Source organism: Quercus suber, unplaced genomic scaffold (genome assembly GCF_002906115.3).
Source record: "Quercus suber isolate HL8 unplaced genomic scaffold, Cork oak 2.0 scaffold_283, whole genome shotgun sequence".
NCBI classification, from domain to species: domain Eukaryota; kingdom Viridiplantae; phylum Streptophyta; class Magnoliopsida; order Fagales; family Fagaceae; genus Quercus; species Quercus suber.
The window spans coordinates 239,105-253,220 of NW_027069739.1; positions in this window are offsets into that span (position 1 = coordinate 239,105).

The following is a 14,116-nucleotide window of genomic DNA, read 5'->3' on the forward strand; positions in this document are numbered from 1 at the left end:
GTTTAGTAACTTTCCTAATGTGGATGGAAGTTAGAAGGTTCAAACTTAACTTCCATAATTGCAATGGAAGTTAGAAGAGTCTGACTTATCTTCCATAACTACTATAGAAGTTAAAAACTTAATGGGAAGTTATAGCGATGAACAAGGATTTTACTCATACTTTGGAATAGTAGAACATGGTCAATAAGTTCTTGAACACAAATTTATTCTGAAAATTTCTAAGTGTTGGGAGGTCATCCACGGGCTTCCATGCTGGTTGACCTTCTTATGCTGGACGACCTTCTTATATTGGGATAGCCTTCTTGGATTTGGGTGACACTATGGACGAACTGGAGATGGCTCAAGTTTTGGTTCACCATTAGTGTCTATTGACCGAAAAGATGCCTAATGAATGAAAAGATGCCTATTGAACAAAAATGTGCTTATTGAATGAAAATGTGTCCATTGACTGAAAATGTGCCTATTGAATGAAAAAAGTTCTTATTGACCAAAAGATGCCTATTGAAATTGAAAAGACACAACTGTTCGGTGATTTTAAATGTATATGTTGCATTAATTTATGTAGCCATGTGGCGCAATGAGGATTGGTCAATAAAAAGTCCAATGTTTCGCTTTTATATTATACTAGTAACTAACCCATGCAATGCACAGGATTAACTACTAGATGAATTTTAGGGAAAAAAAGAAGCAATGTTTTATTTATTAGTTTTTGTGGGAAGGAATAAAAGGCATAATGTTGCATCTCTAATTTAGTTTGTATTGTATATATAGGTATATATAAGATATGTTGTAATATATATTCCAAAAGGTGCCCATTGAAAGGTCAAAATCATTCAAATTGGATATACCAAAATGTGTCTATTGAAAGGTCATAACCATTCATATTTGATACATATTAAAGGTGCTTATTGGCCAAAGATGTGTCTATTGAACAAAAAAGTGTCTATTGACCGAAAATGTGCCTATTGAATGAAAAATATGTCTATTGACCAAAAATATGCATATTGAATGAAGAAAATCCTTGTTAAAGGGTCATAATCATTTTGGTATAAATAGTGATTCATATTCATTTGGTAACTTCTTCTCCTTCATATTTCTTAGAAACACAAAAAACTTGTGGTTCTTCTCCAAAATTTCTATTTGTAAGTCGTTTTTCTTTTTTAAATAGTGAAAAGGTCCAGGATTCAAGCCACCATAATGATAGCAAACAATAATACTGAATGATTTCTTCATATGGTTACTTCTTTACAACTTTTTATCTTTCATCTTTCTTAGAAAAAAAGAAAAAAGAAAAAGAAACCTATAGATCTTCTCCAAAATTGCTATTTGTAAGTTGGTTCCTTTTTTGTTAAATAGTGAAAAGGTCTAGGAATCAAGCCACACCAATGGTAGCAACAATAATACCAAACGATTTCTTTACACGTCTTATGAATCCTATTCTTTTCAGATTTCACATTCTCTTCCTTACGAATCAAAACAATCCAAAAGTTTTTAAATATAATATATAATGTATATCATACCACGAAAACTGATATAGAATCAACCAAATTCACACAAAATATATTATAACAATGATGATATTATATATATATATATATATCATAGAATTGCGACAGTTATGTAACAAGTACAATGGATAATAAATTAATAATAACTAAATGTTAACGAAATCTTTCAAAAGGTTTATCAAATAGTGCAAACCGTTATTGCTATATAAAAATATATATTGTGTATTCCAAACGGTGCAAGCTGTTAGTTTTGAAAAGAAAAAATTTATGTTCGAAACAAAACTCCCTTTACATGCAAACACGATTTTATTTATACAAAAACGCGAACAACAATATTAGTACTTATAGACTTAACCCAATTCAATCACAAAGTAACTTCTCAAAACTTATTTAATGCACACACAGTTTCCACAAAAATCAGGAAAATAAATTGAGGAAAATCTATCTAAAGATTGTTGGATATTATTACACAAATAATTTACTTTTGTGATTTTGTGAATAAGATCAATAAATAATATATGCACAAATCTATTTGTGAATGTATAAGAGAAATAAAGCAAAACTTACAAACCAAATGAATACAGAATGGTTGACATAAAATTGATCAAGGCTAGTGTTTGACATTATGTCCTTAAGATTGATTTCACCTTACACTATTTAGTGATGCTTTGAGTCTCTCGAACGTCTACCTCCCCAGATACAATCTCTGTGTTAAGCAATGTTTTGTATGTTGTATCAATTTGTACATTGGGTTATAGGATGGTTGTATGGTAGTACCTGGATAGTGTAGTGTGTAGTAGTACAAGTGGCTAGTGCCTAAGTGCCAAAGTGTACATATGAGGCTTGCATATCAATGTTGTAGGTTATACGGCTTGGTTAGTGTCAGTAGTTAGAGACTGTGCAAGGGCAATTAGAGTTAGTTACAAACTAGTGGGTTGGTGACAGCTGTGAGGTGTAGCTATGAGGTGTCGTTAAAGAGGCTAGGGAGTTGTACAAGGCTTAATCAAGCAAAGTGTAATTCTGAAATACAATTTCTTCTTTCTTCTCTATTCGTTCTTTTCTTTTTCTTTCTCAGTTCTTTTTTTTCAATTCTTGGAGGCCTAGTTAACCTCAAATCCAACTACACAATTAAACCATAGATTTCAATCCTAACAATTGGTATCGGAGCATCGTTCCTATGCTGCCATGACTGAGGCACGAGCTGCTACCATGAACATGGCTAATGAAGCTATTGCTTCTCTCTGTACTACAGTTGATCACCATAATAGGGACATCCAAGAAATACAAAAGATTCAAGGCATACATACCAGAACTGAAATTTCAATATGGGTATGAGACACCCTTGAACGTTTAGACCCCAAATTATAAAAATACCAATTCAAGCTTATAATCAAACAATTAAAGTGCGGAACACGAACATAAGCCAATCACTGAATAGGTAACTAATCTAAGCCAAATATAAACACATCCACAACAGTAAATATAAGGCAAAGATAAAGGGAAGAGAGATGCAAACACAAAGACAACACGCGATGTGTTATCGAAGAGGAAACCAAAGTCCTCAGCGTAAAACCTCTCTGCCGCCCTCCAAGCGGTCAATAATCCACTAGAAAATGTAGTTGGGATACATGAACAGCAATAGACCCTCCAAGCCTAATCTACCCAGGTACCTAAGCCCTCCAATCTTTTTGCTCCAACGAGGTTGCGCCGAACCTTTTTCTTTTCTAGCTTACCGGATTCCGCTACTTGACCATAGCATCAACCAATGTATATTGGTTCCTTCCAAACTGCTTCCCTTAGCACTAAATAAACCTTCTCACAGACATGGGTGTGGTGAGATAAGGATTTGGTAAAAGACCTCTCAAGGGTATGACAATGGAGAGGAAGAGAGTAGAGGAATTTGTAGAGTTTCTTAGATGAAGATTGGAGATGAGGCAATCTTGTTTTTCTCTAGGGTTTTCTCTCATAAAATTCTCTCTAGAAGCTCTCTCCATTTAGTGGGTATAAGGGTCTATATATAGTGAGGTGAGATGAGAATACGAAGAGACAGATTTTTGCCAAACAGGGTAAATTGGCAGATTAGTCTCGCAGCTTGTCCAAGTCGCGAAATCAAGTCGCGACGTAATGGTCTGGCCAGTCTGGGACTTTTGTCCTGTAGTGCGATAGCTGGCGCGACCTTTCAGCTTCCCTGCGTGCATCTCACGTGCCTGAAGTTGGTGACTTGTAGCCGCGAGCCACCCACGAGTCCTAGCCGTGAAGCTCTACTTCTTTGCACATACTTGAGCTTTTCTTCACAACTTCTCACACACTACCCTTACAATAATCCCACCTAAATACAGAGTTACTAAGTGCTTAAATTACAAGCAATTGGCACGGAATAAAGCCAACAAGATGGTTAATAAATTTCAACCTTACAATCTCCCCCTTTGGCTATTCCGTGACAAAACCCTAAAACAAACTCTAGACTTAACGCGTGAGTTGGGAATAGTTGGAAAACTCACTCACACCTAACTCTAGAATCTGCGAAGCTTTAGAACCATAAGAACAAGTAACTCCTGAAACACAACAACACAATAAGTTCATTGTATACAGAAACTTGTAATGCATATGGAGCAAGCACAATGCGATCATGCACAATGGAATAAAGCAATAAACTATGGCAAGACCAAAACAGGTAATCACTATAGCCAACTGATCACAATGCTCATTCACACTTGGAATGAACATCTGGACATTCAAGATAATAAACACAAGGTAAATCACTTGAATGACCAACACTCAACTAATGCACAGTACATGAAGTATGTGCATCTAGGAAAAATCCTACAAGAGCACAAGAGTGACAGTACTTAGAAGAAAATGCAAGACATTTAGTTGGAAGTACTGATTTAACAAAGCACAAAGGCTGCATAAAGCATGGCACAAACCATAAAGGCCTACAAATTGTGCATAGGAGCAAACCCTTCAAGCTTACAAAAGCAACATGGGTACAAAGCAACAACATAAAGTACTGAATGATATAAGATGGATACAGAAATATGGTAACAACTAAAGATAGACAAAAGTAGTAAACAAAAGTCTGTTAGCTGAAATCTCCCCCTTTCGTTGAGCTCTCCCCCTGCCAACAGCAGCTCCCCCTTTTTGTCATGGGATAGTTAGTCGTCATTATCTTCTAGCTTTCTTTGAATTTCATCCAATTGAGTTTGAATCAAAGTGAACTTCGTATCCCATCGAATGCTGAGATGATTCAAGATGGAAGTAAGGTCAGACATATTGGAACTCAGTTCATGAACAGAAGCTACAATAAAGTCTAACTTCTCGTCAGCGGGAAGTGAACTGGAGCGCGAGCCACTGTGGGACGCGGAAGCTTCTGTTTTGATTCCCTTCTTGCTATGACCAATGCTAGCGTTGAATGTGCGCATGTTGATTGGACATGGTTTTGCGTAGGGAAATTCATTCTTAGACGGATGGAGCCTTTTCCATCATCCTCAATTTCCTTTTCAGATATGGTGTCGTCTATGACCACATTGATTGACTCCATCATCGTCTTAGTGCGCTTGTTGTACACTCTATAAGCTCGGCTATTTGTGGAGTATCCTAGGAGTATTCCTTCATCACTCTTAGCATCAAATTTTCCCAGATTTTCCCTGTCATTTAGAATGTAGCATGTGCTCCCAAATACTCCGAAATACTTCACCTTGGGTTTCTTTTCTTTCCATATTTCGTATGACGTCTTCTTTGTCCCTGCTCGGAAATAAATTCTGTTACAAATGTGACAAGATGTGTTCACAGCTTCAGCCCAGAACCTTTGAGGTATGTTTTTGTTGAGTAGTATGACTCTAGCCATCTCTTGGATCACCCGGTTCTTTCTTTCAACCACCCCATTTTGTTGTGGAGTCTTTTCAGCTGAAAATTCCTTCTTGATGCCATGCTCTTCACAAAACGACTCAAATTTAGTATTCTTGAATTCCTTCACATGATCACTTATGATTTTGACTATGGGAACTCCTTTTTCATTCTGCAGTCTCTTGCATAATCTTTGCATTTTATCACATGCTTCGGATTTCTCTCTAAGGAATTCCACTCAAGAGTACCTTGAGAAATCATCAACTACCACCATAATGTATCTCTTTCGTCCTAGGGTTTCAGTTCTTGTAGGCCCCATTAGATCAACGTGAAGAAGTTCCAAACACCGTGAGGTAGCAATCACATTCACCTTGTGATGGTTTGCTTTTGTTTGTTTCCCCATTTGACATGCTCCACATATAGTCTTTTCCACCTTTTCAAACTTTGGAAGTCCTTCAACTGCCTCAAGTTTAGAGACTTTACATACTTGTTTGAAGTTTGCATGTCCAAACCTGTGATGCCAAAGTTTCAGCATATCAACATGAGCATTTCTACATGAGATAGGTGCCGTAGGAACTACTCCATAACAATTATCAATAGTCCTATTTCCCTCCAACACTTGAATCCCTTTTTCATCAATGATTATGCATCCCTTCTTTGAGAATTGGACAAGGAACTCTTCATCACATATTTGAGTAATACTTAAGAGATTTGCCTTCAATCCTTTGATGTATAGCACTTCTTTCAGTAAAGGTAATCCCGGTATTTCAACCGTTCCTTTCCCGAGAACTTGAGCATGACTCTCATCACCAAAAGTCATATAGTCACATGCTTTCTCTTTGAGAGTCTTAAACAGTGATTTATCTCCTGTCATATGACGAGAACATCCACTATCAAGATACCATAAGCACGAGTTAAATACCTTCAATGAGGTGTGCATAAACATACAAGCATAAGACAAGCATTCTTGACCATCAAACAAAAATTCATTGTTATTTTCCATGCTTTTTCTAGATTGAATTTTCTTTTTCAAATTATCAACCTTTGTATACAATGTTCTATTTCTTCTTTTGTATTTCTCAATCAAAGAATTAGACTTACATAGACTATTGTGTAGAATGTGGTTCTTATTTTCAAAGTATTTCAGCAAGTGAATGAACATCCTAGCATGTTTTCTGGATTTAATTAGCTCTAAAAGTTCATTTTTAGAATATCCTTCAAACATACTCATAGAGTTATTATCACAAACACTTAAACCATAGTTCAGCATGACCCTTTTTACAGCTGCATCCATAGCCAAGGGGTCTAGGATCACACTCAGGTAATCAAACCACAAAGAATGCACCTGCTTTGATACCAATTGAAAGTTCAATACGGGTATGAAACACCCTTGAACGTTTAGACCCCAAATTATAAAAATACCAATTCAAGCTTATAATCAAACAATTAAAGTGCGAAACATGAACATAAGCCAATCACTGAATAGGTAACTAATCCAAGCCAAATATAAACACATCCACAGAAGTAAATATAAGGCAAAGATAAAGGGAAGAGAGATACAAACACAAAGACAACACGCGATGTGTTATCGAATAGGAAATCGAAGCCCTTAGCGTAAAACCTTTCTGCCGCTCTCCAAGCGGTCAATAATCCACTAGAAAATGTAGTTGAGATACATGAATAGTAATAGACCCTCTAAGCCTAATCTACCCAGGTACCTAAGCCCTCCAAGCTTCTTGCTCCAACGAGGTTGCACCGAACCTTTTTCTTTTCTGCTTACCGGATTCCGCTACTTGACCATAGCATCAACCAATGTATATTGGTTCCTTCCAAACTGCTTCCCTCAGCACCAAATAAACCTTCTCAAAGACGTGGGTGTGGTGAGATAAGGATTTGGTAAAAGACCTCTCAAGGGTATGACAATAGAGAGGAAGAGAGTAGAGGAATTTGTAGAGTTTCTTAGATGAAGATTGGGGATGAGGCAATCTTATTTTTCTCTAGGGTTTTCTCTCACAAAATTCTCTCTAGAAGCTCTCTCCATTTAGTGGGTATAAGGGTCTATATATAGTGAGGTGAGATGAGAATACGAAGAGATAGATTTTTGCCAAACAGGGTAAATTGGCGGCTTGGTCTCGCGGCTTGTCCAAGTCGCAAAATCAAGTTGTGACGCAACGGTCTGGCTAGCCTGGGACTTTTGTCCTGTAGTGTGATAGCTGGCGCGACCCTTCAACTTCCCTGCATGCATCTCACGTGCCTGAAGTTGGTGACTTGCAGCCGCGAGCCACCCACGAGTCCTAGCAGCGAAGCTCTGTTTCTTTACACATACTTGAGCTTTTCTTCACAACTTCTCACACACTACCCTTACAATAATCCCACCTAAATACAGGGTTACTAAGTGCTTAAATTACAAGCAAATTGGCACGGAATAAAGCCAACAAGATGGTTGATAAATTTCAACCTTACAAGAACCTTGAACGAGATGAATCAGAACATCAATGTGATTTTACAGAAGCTTAATTCCATAGATGGAAATCAAAATTCACATCAAAGAAATGTGCAATCAAATTCAACTCCAAGTTCTTCAACCGTGTCACTTGCAAAGTCTGTGAAGTTGGATTTTCCCCGATTCTCAGGTGTTGATCTTGCTAGCTAGGTTTACAAAGCTAACTAGTATTTTGGGTATTATAAAACCCCAATTGTAGAAAAGCTATTGATAGCTTCCTTTCACATGGAATTGGAGACATTGATATGGTTTTAGGAAGTAGAGGAGGCTGAGGTATTCTCTGATTGGGGATCTTTGTTGCAAGCCTTACACGTGAGGTTTGGATCAACTACCTATGATGATCCCATGAAGGTATTAACCAGGCTGAGACAAACTACCACAGTGGCTGGGTATAAAGCAAAGTTTGAAGCAGTATCAAATAGAATTATGAGGCTTTCTCCATTGTAAAAGCTTAGCTGTTTCTTGAGTGGCTTGAAGGATGAAATATGTTTACCTATAAGGATGCTCAATCCTCAATCCTTGAATGCAGCTTTTGGATTGGCCAAGATTCAAGAGAAATATGTGATGAGTTGCAGAAGGAGTGTCAAGTATTAACAAGATTCAGATAAGAATTCTATCTTGGGTTTACCTAAAAATAATGTTAGTAATGGTATGGTAGAAACTAAGCCTAGTATACCTATTAAGAGAATAACCCCTGCACAGATAGATGAAAGGAGGAAGAAGGGTCTTAGCTACAATTGTCCTGAGAAGTGGGGGCCAGGACAAGTGTAGGAATACTAAATTGTTTCTTTTGGAAGGAATTGAACTGGTTTATAGGGAAAATTATGGGGTGAAGATAACTGAATTAGATGAGGAGGTGGACAATGAGATAGGTAATAAAATTGATAGAAGTATGAAGAGGTGGAAATTGCCTTATACGCTCTCACGGGAATGCCTACACCTGGTACAATGAGGGTTAAGGGAAAAGTGAGTGGAGATAGGTTGGTTATTTTGGTAGACATGAGTAGCACTCACAATTTTGTTGATGCATCCTTGATCAGTAGTTTACAGCTAAGGGTGGATGTTACAAAGGTGTTGGAGGTCAAGGTAACTAATGGTTCAACTGTTAAAACTCAAGGATTTTGTAGTAAGGTACCTATGATAATCCAAGGAGTGGAATTTTGCATTAGTTTCCATGTTTTGGCATTAGGAGGCTGTGATGCAGTGTTAGGTACTCAGCGGTTAAGCACTTTAGGTGAAATCCAGTGGAATTTCAAGCTATTGACTATGAGCTTTTGGTATGGTAATAAACAAGTTTTGTTGCAATGTCTAAGTTCCAATTTAGGTTCTTTTTTTGTGGACTGCAAGAAATTTTTCAATGCTTCGGTGAAGAGAGGGTTATTGTTACAATTGATGGTGTGGAACCAGCTGTCTTAGTAGATAGAATTCTTGCTGAGGTGGAGACATTGTTGCAAGAGTTTAGCTAGGTTTTTGAGACTTCTACTATATTACCTCCACTGAGGGGTCATAACCATTCCATTACTCTTAAGGAGGGGGTCCAGCCTGTATGCCAAAGACCCTATAGATACCCTTTTTATCAAAAAAATGAAATAGAGAAGATTGTGAAGGAGCTCTTGTCAGTGGGATCAATTAGAGACAGTAGCAGTCCTTTTGCTTCACTTGTTTTGTTGGTTAGAAAAACTGAGGGATCATAAAGGATGTGCATTGATTATAGGGCATTGAACTCCATCATTGTTAAGGATAAGTTTCCAATCCCAATAATTGATGAGTTGTTGGATGAATTGCATGGGGCTGCTATCTTTTCCAAGCTAGACATGAGGTCTGGGTACCACCAAATCAGAATGAAGGATGAAGATATACCCAAGATAGCTTTTAGGACATATGAGGATCATTATGAGTTTTTGGTAATGCCTTTTGGCTTGACCAATGGTCCTTCCACCTTCCAATTCTTAATGAATCAGGTATTTAAGCACTTCTTAAGGAGATTTGTCCTAAATTTCTTTGATGACATCTTGGTATATAGAAAATCTGTTTCTGAACATGTCATACACCTTAGGAGTGTTTTAGAGATTTTGGTTGCTCATCATTTATATGCTAAAAGGTCTAAGTGTGTGTTTGCTTACTCAAAAATAGAGTATTTGGGACATTTGATTACTGCTGAAGGAGTGCATACTGACCCAAAGAAGGTTGCTATTATGCAACAATGGCCTCTTCTTAAAGATATTAAATCCTTAAGGGGTTTTTTGGGTCTCACAGGCTATTACAAAAAGTTTGTTAAGGGGTATGGAAATATTGCAGCTCCTTTGGCTACCTTATTGAGAAAAGACTCATTTTGTTGGTCCAAGGAAGCTGATTTGGCTTTTCAACAGCTTAAGGAAGCTATGATTACCCCACCTATCTTGGCCTTGCCAGATTTTGACAAACCTTTTGTGGTGGAGTGTGATGCTTCTAGGAGGGGAGTAGGTGTTGTTTTGATGCAACAAGGCAAGCCTATTTCTTTTCACAGCCAAGCCCTTAAGGGTAAGAACTTGGCTTTATCCACATATGAGAAGGAGCTTTTAGCCTTGGTAAATGCTGTCAAGAGATGGAGAGCTTATTTGGTGGGCAGACCCTTTATTGTCAAGACTGATCAACAAAACTTAAAGTACTTGCTTGAACAGAAAATTAGGACTCCTACTCAACAAAAGTGGTTTGCTAAGTTGTTGGGTTATTATTTTGTGGTTGAATATGAAAAGGGTAAGGATAATTTGGTGGTTGATGCCTTGTCTAGGAAGGTTGAGGTTAAAGAGTTGAATATTGATGGTGAGGATTCTAGTGGAGTTTTATGTATGATTTCGTTTCCAACTCCTGCTTGGTTAACTGATCTTAAGGCTGGTTATGCCACTAACCAGCTAGTTCAGAGTATATTCCAAGTTCATCAGTTGGGAAAGGAAGTTCCTAAGGGGTTCTCAATACAGAATGGACTTCAATTACATAAAGGAAAAATTTATTTTGGTTCATGTGATGCCTTGAAAGGTGTTGTTCTTCAATAGGTCCATAATAGTCCTTTGGGGGACATTCAGGGTTCCTTAAGTCCCTACATAGGGTTAAAAGGGACTTTTCTTGGCCTGGTTTGAGGGAGGATGTAAGGAAGCACGTAAGGGAATGTGATGCTTGCCATAGACTAAAGGATGAGACTTGTAATATAGCTGGTTTGTTACAGCCCCTACCTGTACCTAATAAGCCTTGGCTTCATGTGAGCATGGATTTTGTTGAGGGTCTTCTAAACTCTTAATCTAAGGATGTGGTTTTGGTTGTAATGGATAGACTAACTAAATTTGTTCACTTTGTTCCTTTGTCCCATCCTTATATTGCTGCTAAGGTAGCTACCCTATACCTGCACTATGTGTCCAAATTACATAGAATGCCAACCTCAATTGTGAGTGATAGGGACACTATGTTTACTTCACATTTTTGGCAAGAGTTGATGAGATTGCAAGGGGTGTAGCTAGCCATGTCCTCAACTTACCACCCTCAATCAGATGGGAAAACTGAGGTAGTTAATAAGAGGTTGGAGCACTATTTAAGAGCATTTGCAGCTGACAAACCCCACTCTTAGGTTGATTGGTTACCCTTACCTGAATTTTGCTTCAATACCAATTTCCATACCTCCACCAAATTGACTCGTCTTGAAGCCTTATTTGGTTATCCTCCTCCAAGGTTATTGGACTACATACTTGGCACTACTAAGGTTGACAGTGTAGATGTGCATTTGAGGACTAGACAATAACTACTGACATTGTTGAAGCAGAACTTAGTGGCAGCTTAAGAAAGAATGAAGATCAATGCTAACAGACATAGGACTAAAAGAGACTTTGCTGAGGGAGAATAGGTGTATTTAAGGTTGCATCCTTACAAGCAAAAGTCACTGAGGCAGAGCAAGATGGGAAAACTGTCTCCTAGGTACTATGGACCCTTCCAGATTTTGAAAAAGGTTGGTAAAGTGTCTTACAAATTGGACTTACCCTCAGAGTCCAGGTTGCATCCCAACTTTCATGTTTCCTGTCTTAAGGCAAAACTGGATTAGCATGTATCATCACTTCCTACTCTTCTACCTGTGGATTCAGAGGGCATACTTACCCCTGAACCCATTACGGTGTTGCAGGAAAGGTCCCGTCAGTTGAGAAATAGGACTGTTACTCGAGTCTTAATTCAGTGGCATAGGGAAGGTCCTAAAAATGCTACTTGAGAGAATTTGTACCAGTTGCAACTACAATTCCCTCACCTTGTGGGCAAGTTGCTTTAATTAGGGGGGGGGGTGTATTGTTAAGCATAATTTTGTATGTTGTATCAGTTTTTATGCTAGGTTTTAGGATGGTTGTATGTTTTGTATGTTGTATCAATTTGTATATTGGGTTATAGGATGGTTGTATGGTAGTAGCTAGATAGTGTAGTGTGTAGTAGTACAAGTGCCTAGTGCCTAAGTGCCTAACAGCTGTGTGGTGTAGCTGTAAAGTGTGGTTAAAGAGACCAAGGAGTTGTACAATGGTTAATCAAGCAAAGTGTAATTTGGAAATACAATTTCTTCTTTCTTCTCTATTTGTCCTTCTCTTTCTCTTTCTCTATTCTTTTCTGTTTCTTTCTCTGTTCTTTTTTCCCAATTCTTGGAGGCCTAGCTGACCTCGAATCCAGTTATGCAATCAAACAATAGATTTCAATCCTAACACTCCATGCACAACGAACAGGACTGTGTCCCTCTCTCTTTGATGACTCTTATGAATGAATGAAAAAACTAACTTGCACCGGTTTGGAATAAGTGTAATTGTGATTAGACATATTGAAAATGCATAATTGTTTAGTGTTTTTAAATGTACACGTGGCATAAATCTGTGTAGCCATGTGGCACAATGAGAAGTGGTCAATAAAAAGTCAAACATTTCACTTTTATATTATATATAGATATAGATATCTTTGGTAGTTGTTACTGTAGGGGTGAGTAGGGACCCACCCAACTCAACAAACTTGCTTGACTTGACCCAAATCGAAGGGCTTTAGGCAAATCGGGTTTGGGTCTCTTGCTCGAGTATCAAGTTGGTCTGGAGTTTAATTTGACCCACCTGATCTTAAGTTTATTTATTTATTTATTTATTTTTGAACTTTACACCTTTGTTGGGTCTGCTGTTATATTCTGTACTATAGTGTTCTCAAACCCAAAATATATATATATATATTTTTTAAATTATATATTTTTATTTCCGATTATAAAAAATGATAAAAATCCTATTATAAATTTCCCTCTTTTTTCCTTTAACGTGCCAAATTTGATTGTAATTACTATCAATTGTTTATACCCTGTATTTGTTGTGGGAATTGTTGTAAGGGGTGTGTGATAGAGAGTGTGTGAAGACTCAAGCAATCTGGAAGCTGATGGAATCTCGTGGGTATCTCGCGACTAAGCTTCCCGCGAAGTGAAGCATGTGCCCTGCACATGCTGGAATGCGAAGACTCATGACAGATGGAGACAGCTGTCTCTCGCGGGTAAGGCCTTCCCGCGAGACACCCGCGAGACATGCTGTTCTGCCAGCCTGTACTGACTGACTCACACATTTTGCACCTATCCTATATAAACCCCCATTACCCACAAATGTTGAGGAATGCTTCAGAGAGAAAACCCTAGCCAAACACATTTGTAATTAGAGATTGTCATCCCCACCTTTCTCTATACACTTGCTTGTGGTATCTCCTCAACCCTTCCCTCTCCATTTCCATACCATTGAGAGGTTGATAGCCCAAACACTTACCACACCTTTTGAGAGTGTTGTGTGACGTTTTGGTGCTGCTGGGAAGCATTGGAAGAAGCCTGGAATGGCAGATGCAACATGGAGCTTGTTGCGGGATCCGGAGAACTAAGACAAGACACGGTTCCGAGAAGCCTTGTTGGAGTAGGAGCTTGGAGGGCTTAGGTACATCGGGTAGATTAGGCTTGGAGGGTCTCTTGCTTTCTCAAGTATCCCAACTGATTGTCTAGTGNATGGCAGATGCAACATGGAGCTTGTTGCGGGATCCGGAGAACTAAGACAAGACACGGTTCCGAGAAGCCTTGTTGGAGTAGGAGCTTGGAGGGCTTAGGTACATCGGGTAGATTAGGCTTGGAGGGTCTCTTGCTTACTCATGTATCCCAACTGATTGTCTAGTGGATTGATTTCCGCTTGGAGGGCGGCGGAGAGGTTTTACGCCGAGTTCTTCGGTTTCCTCTTCGAAAACACATCTTGGTGTTTTC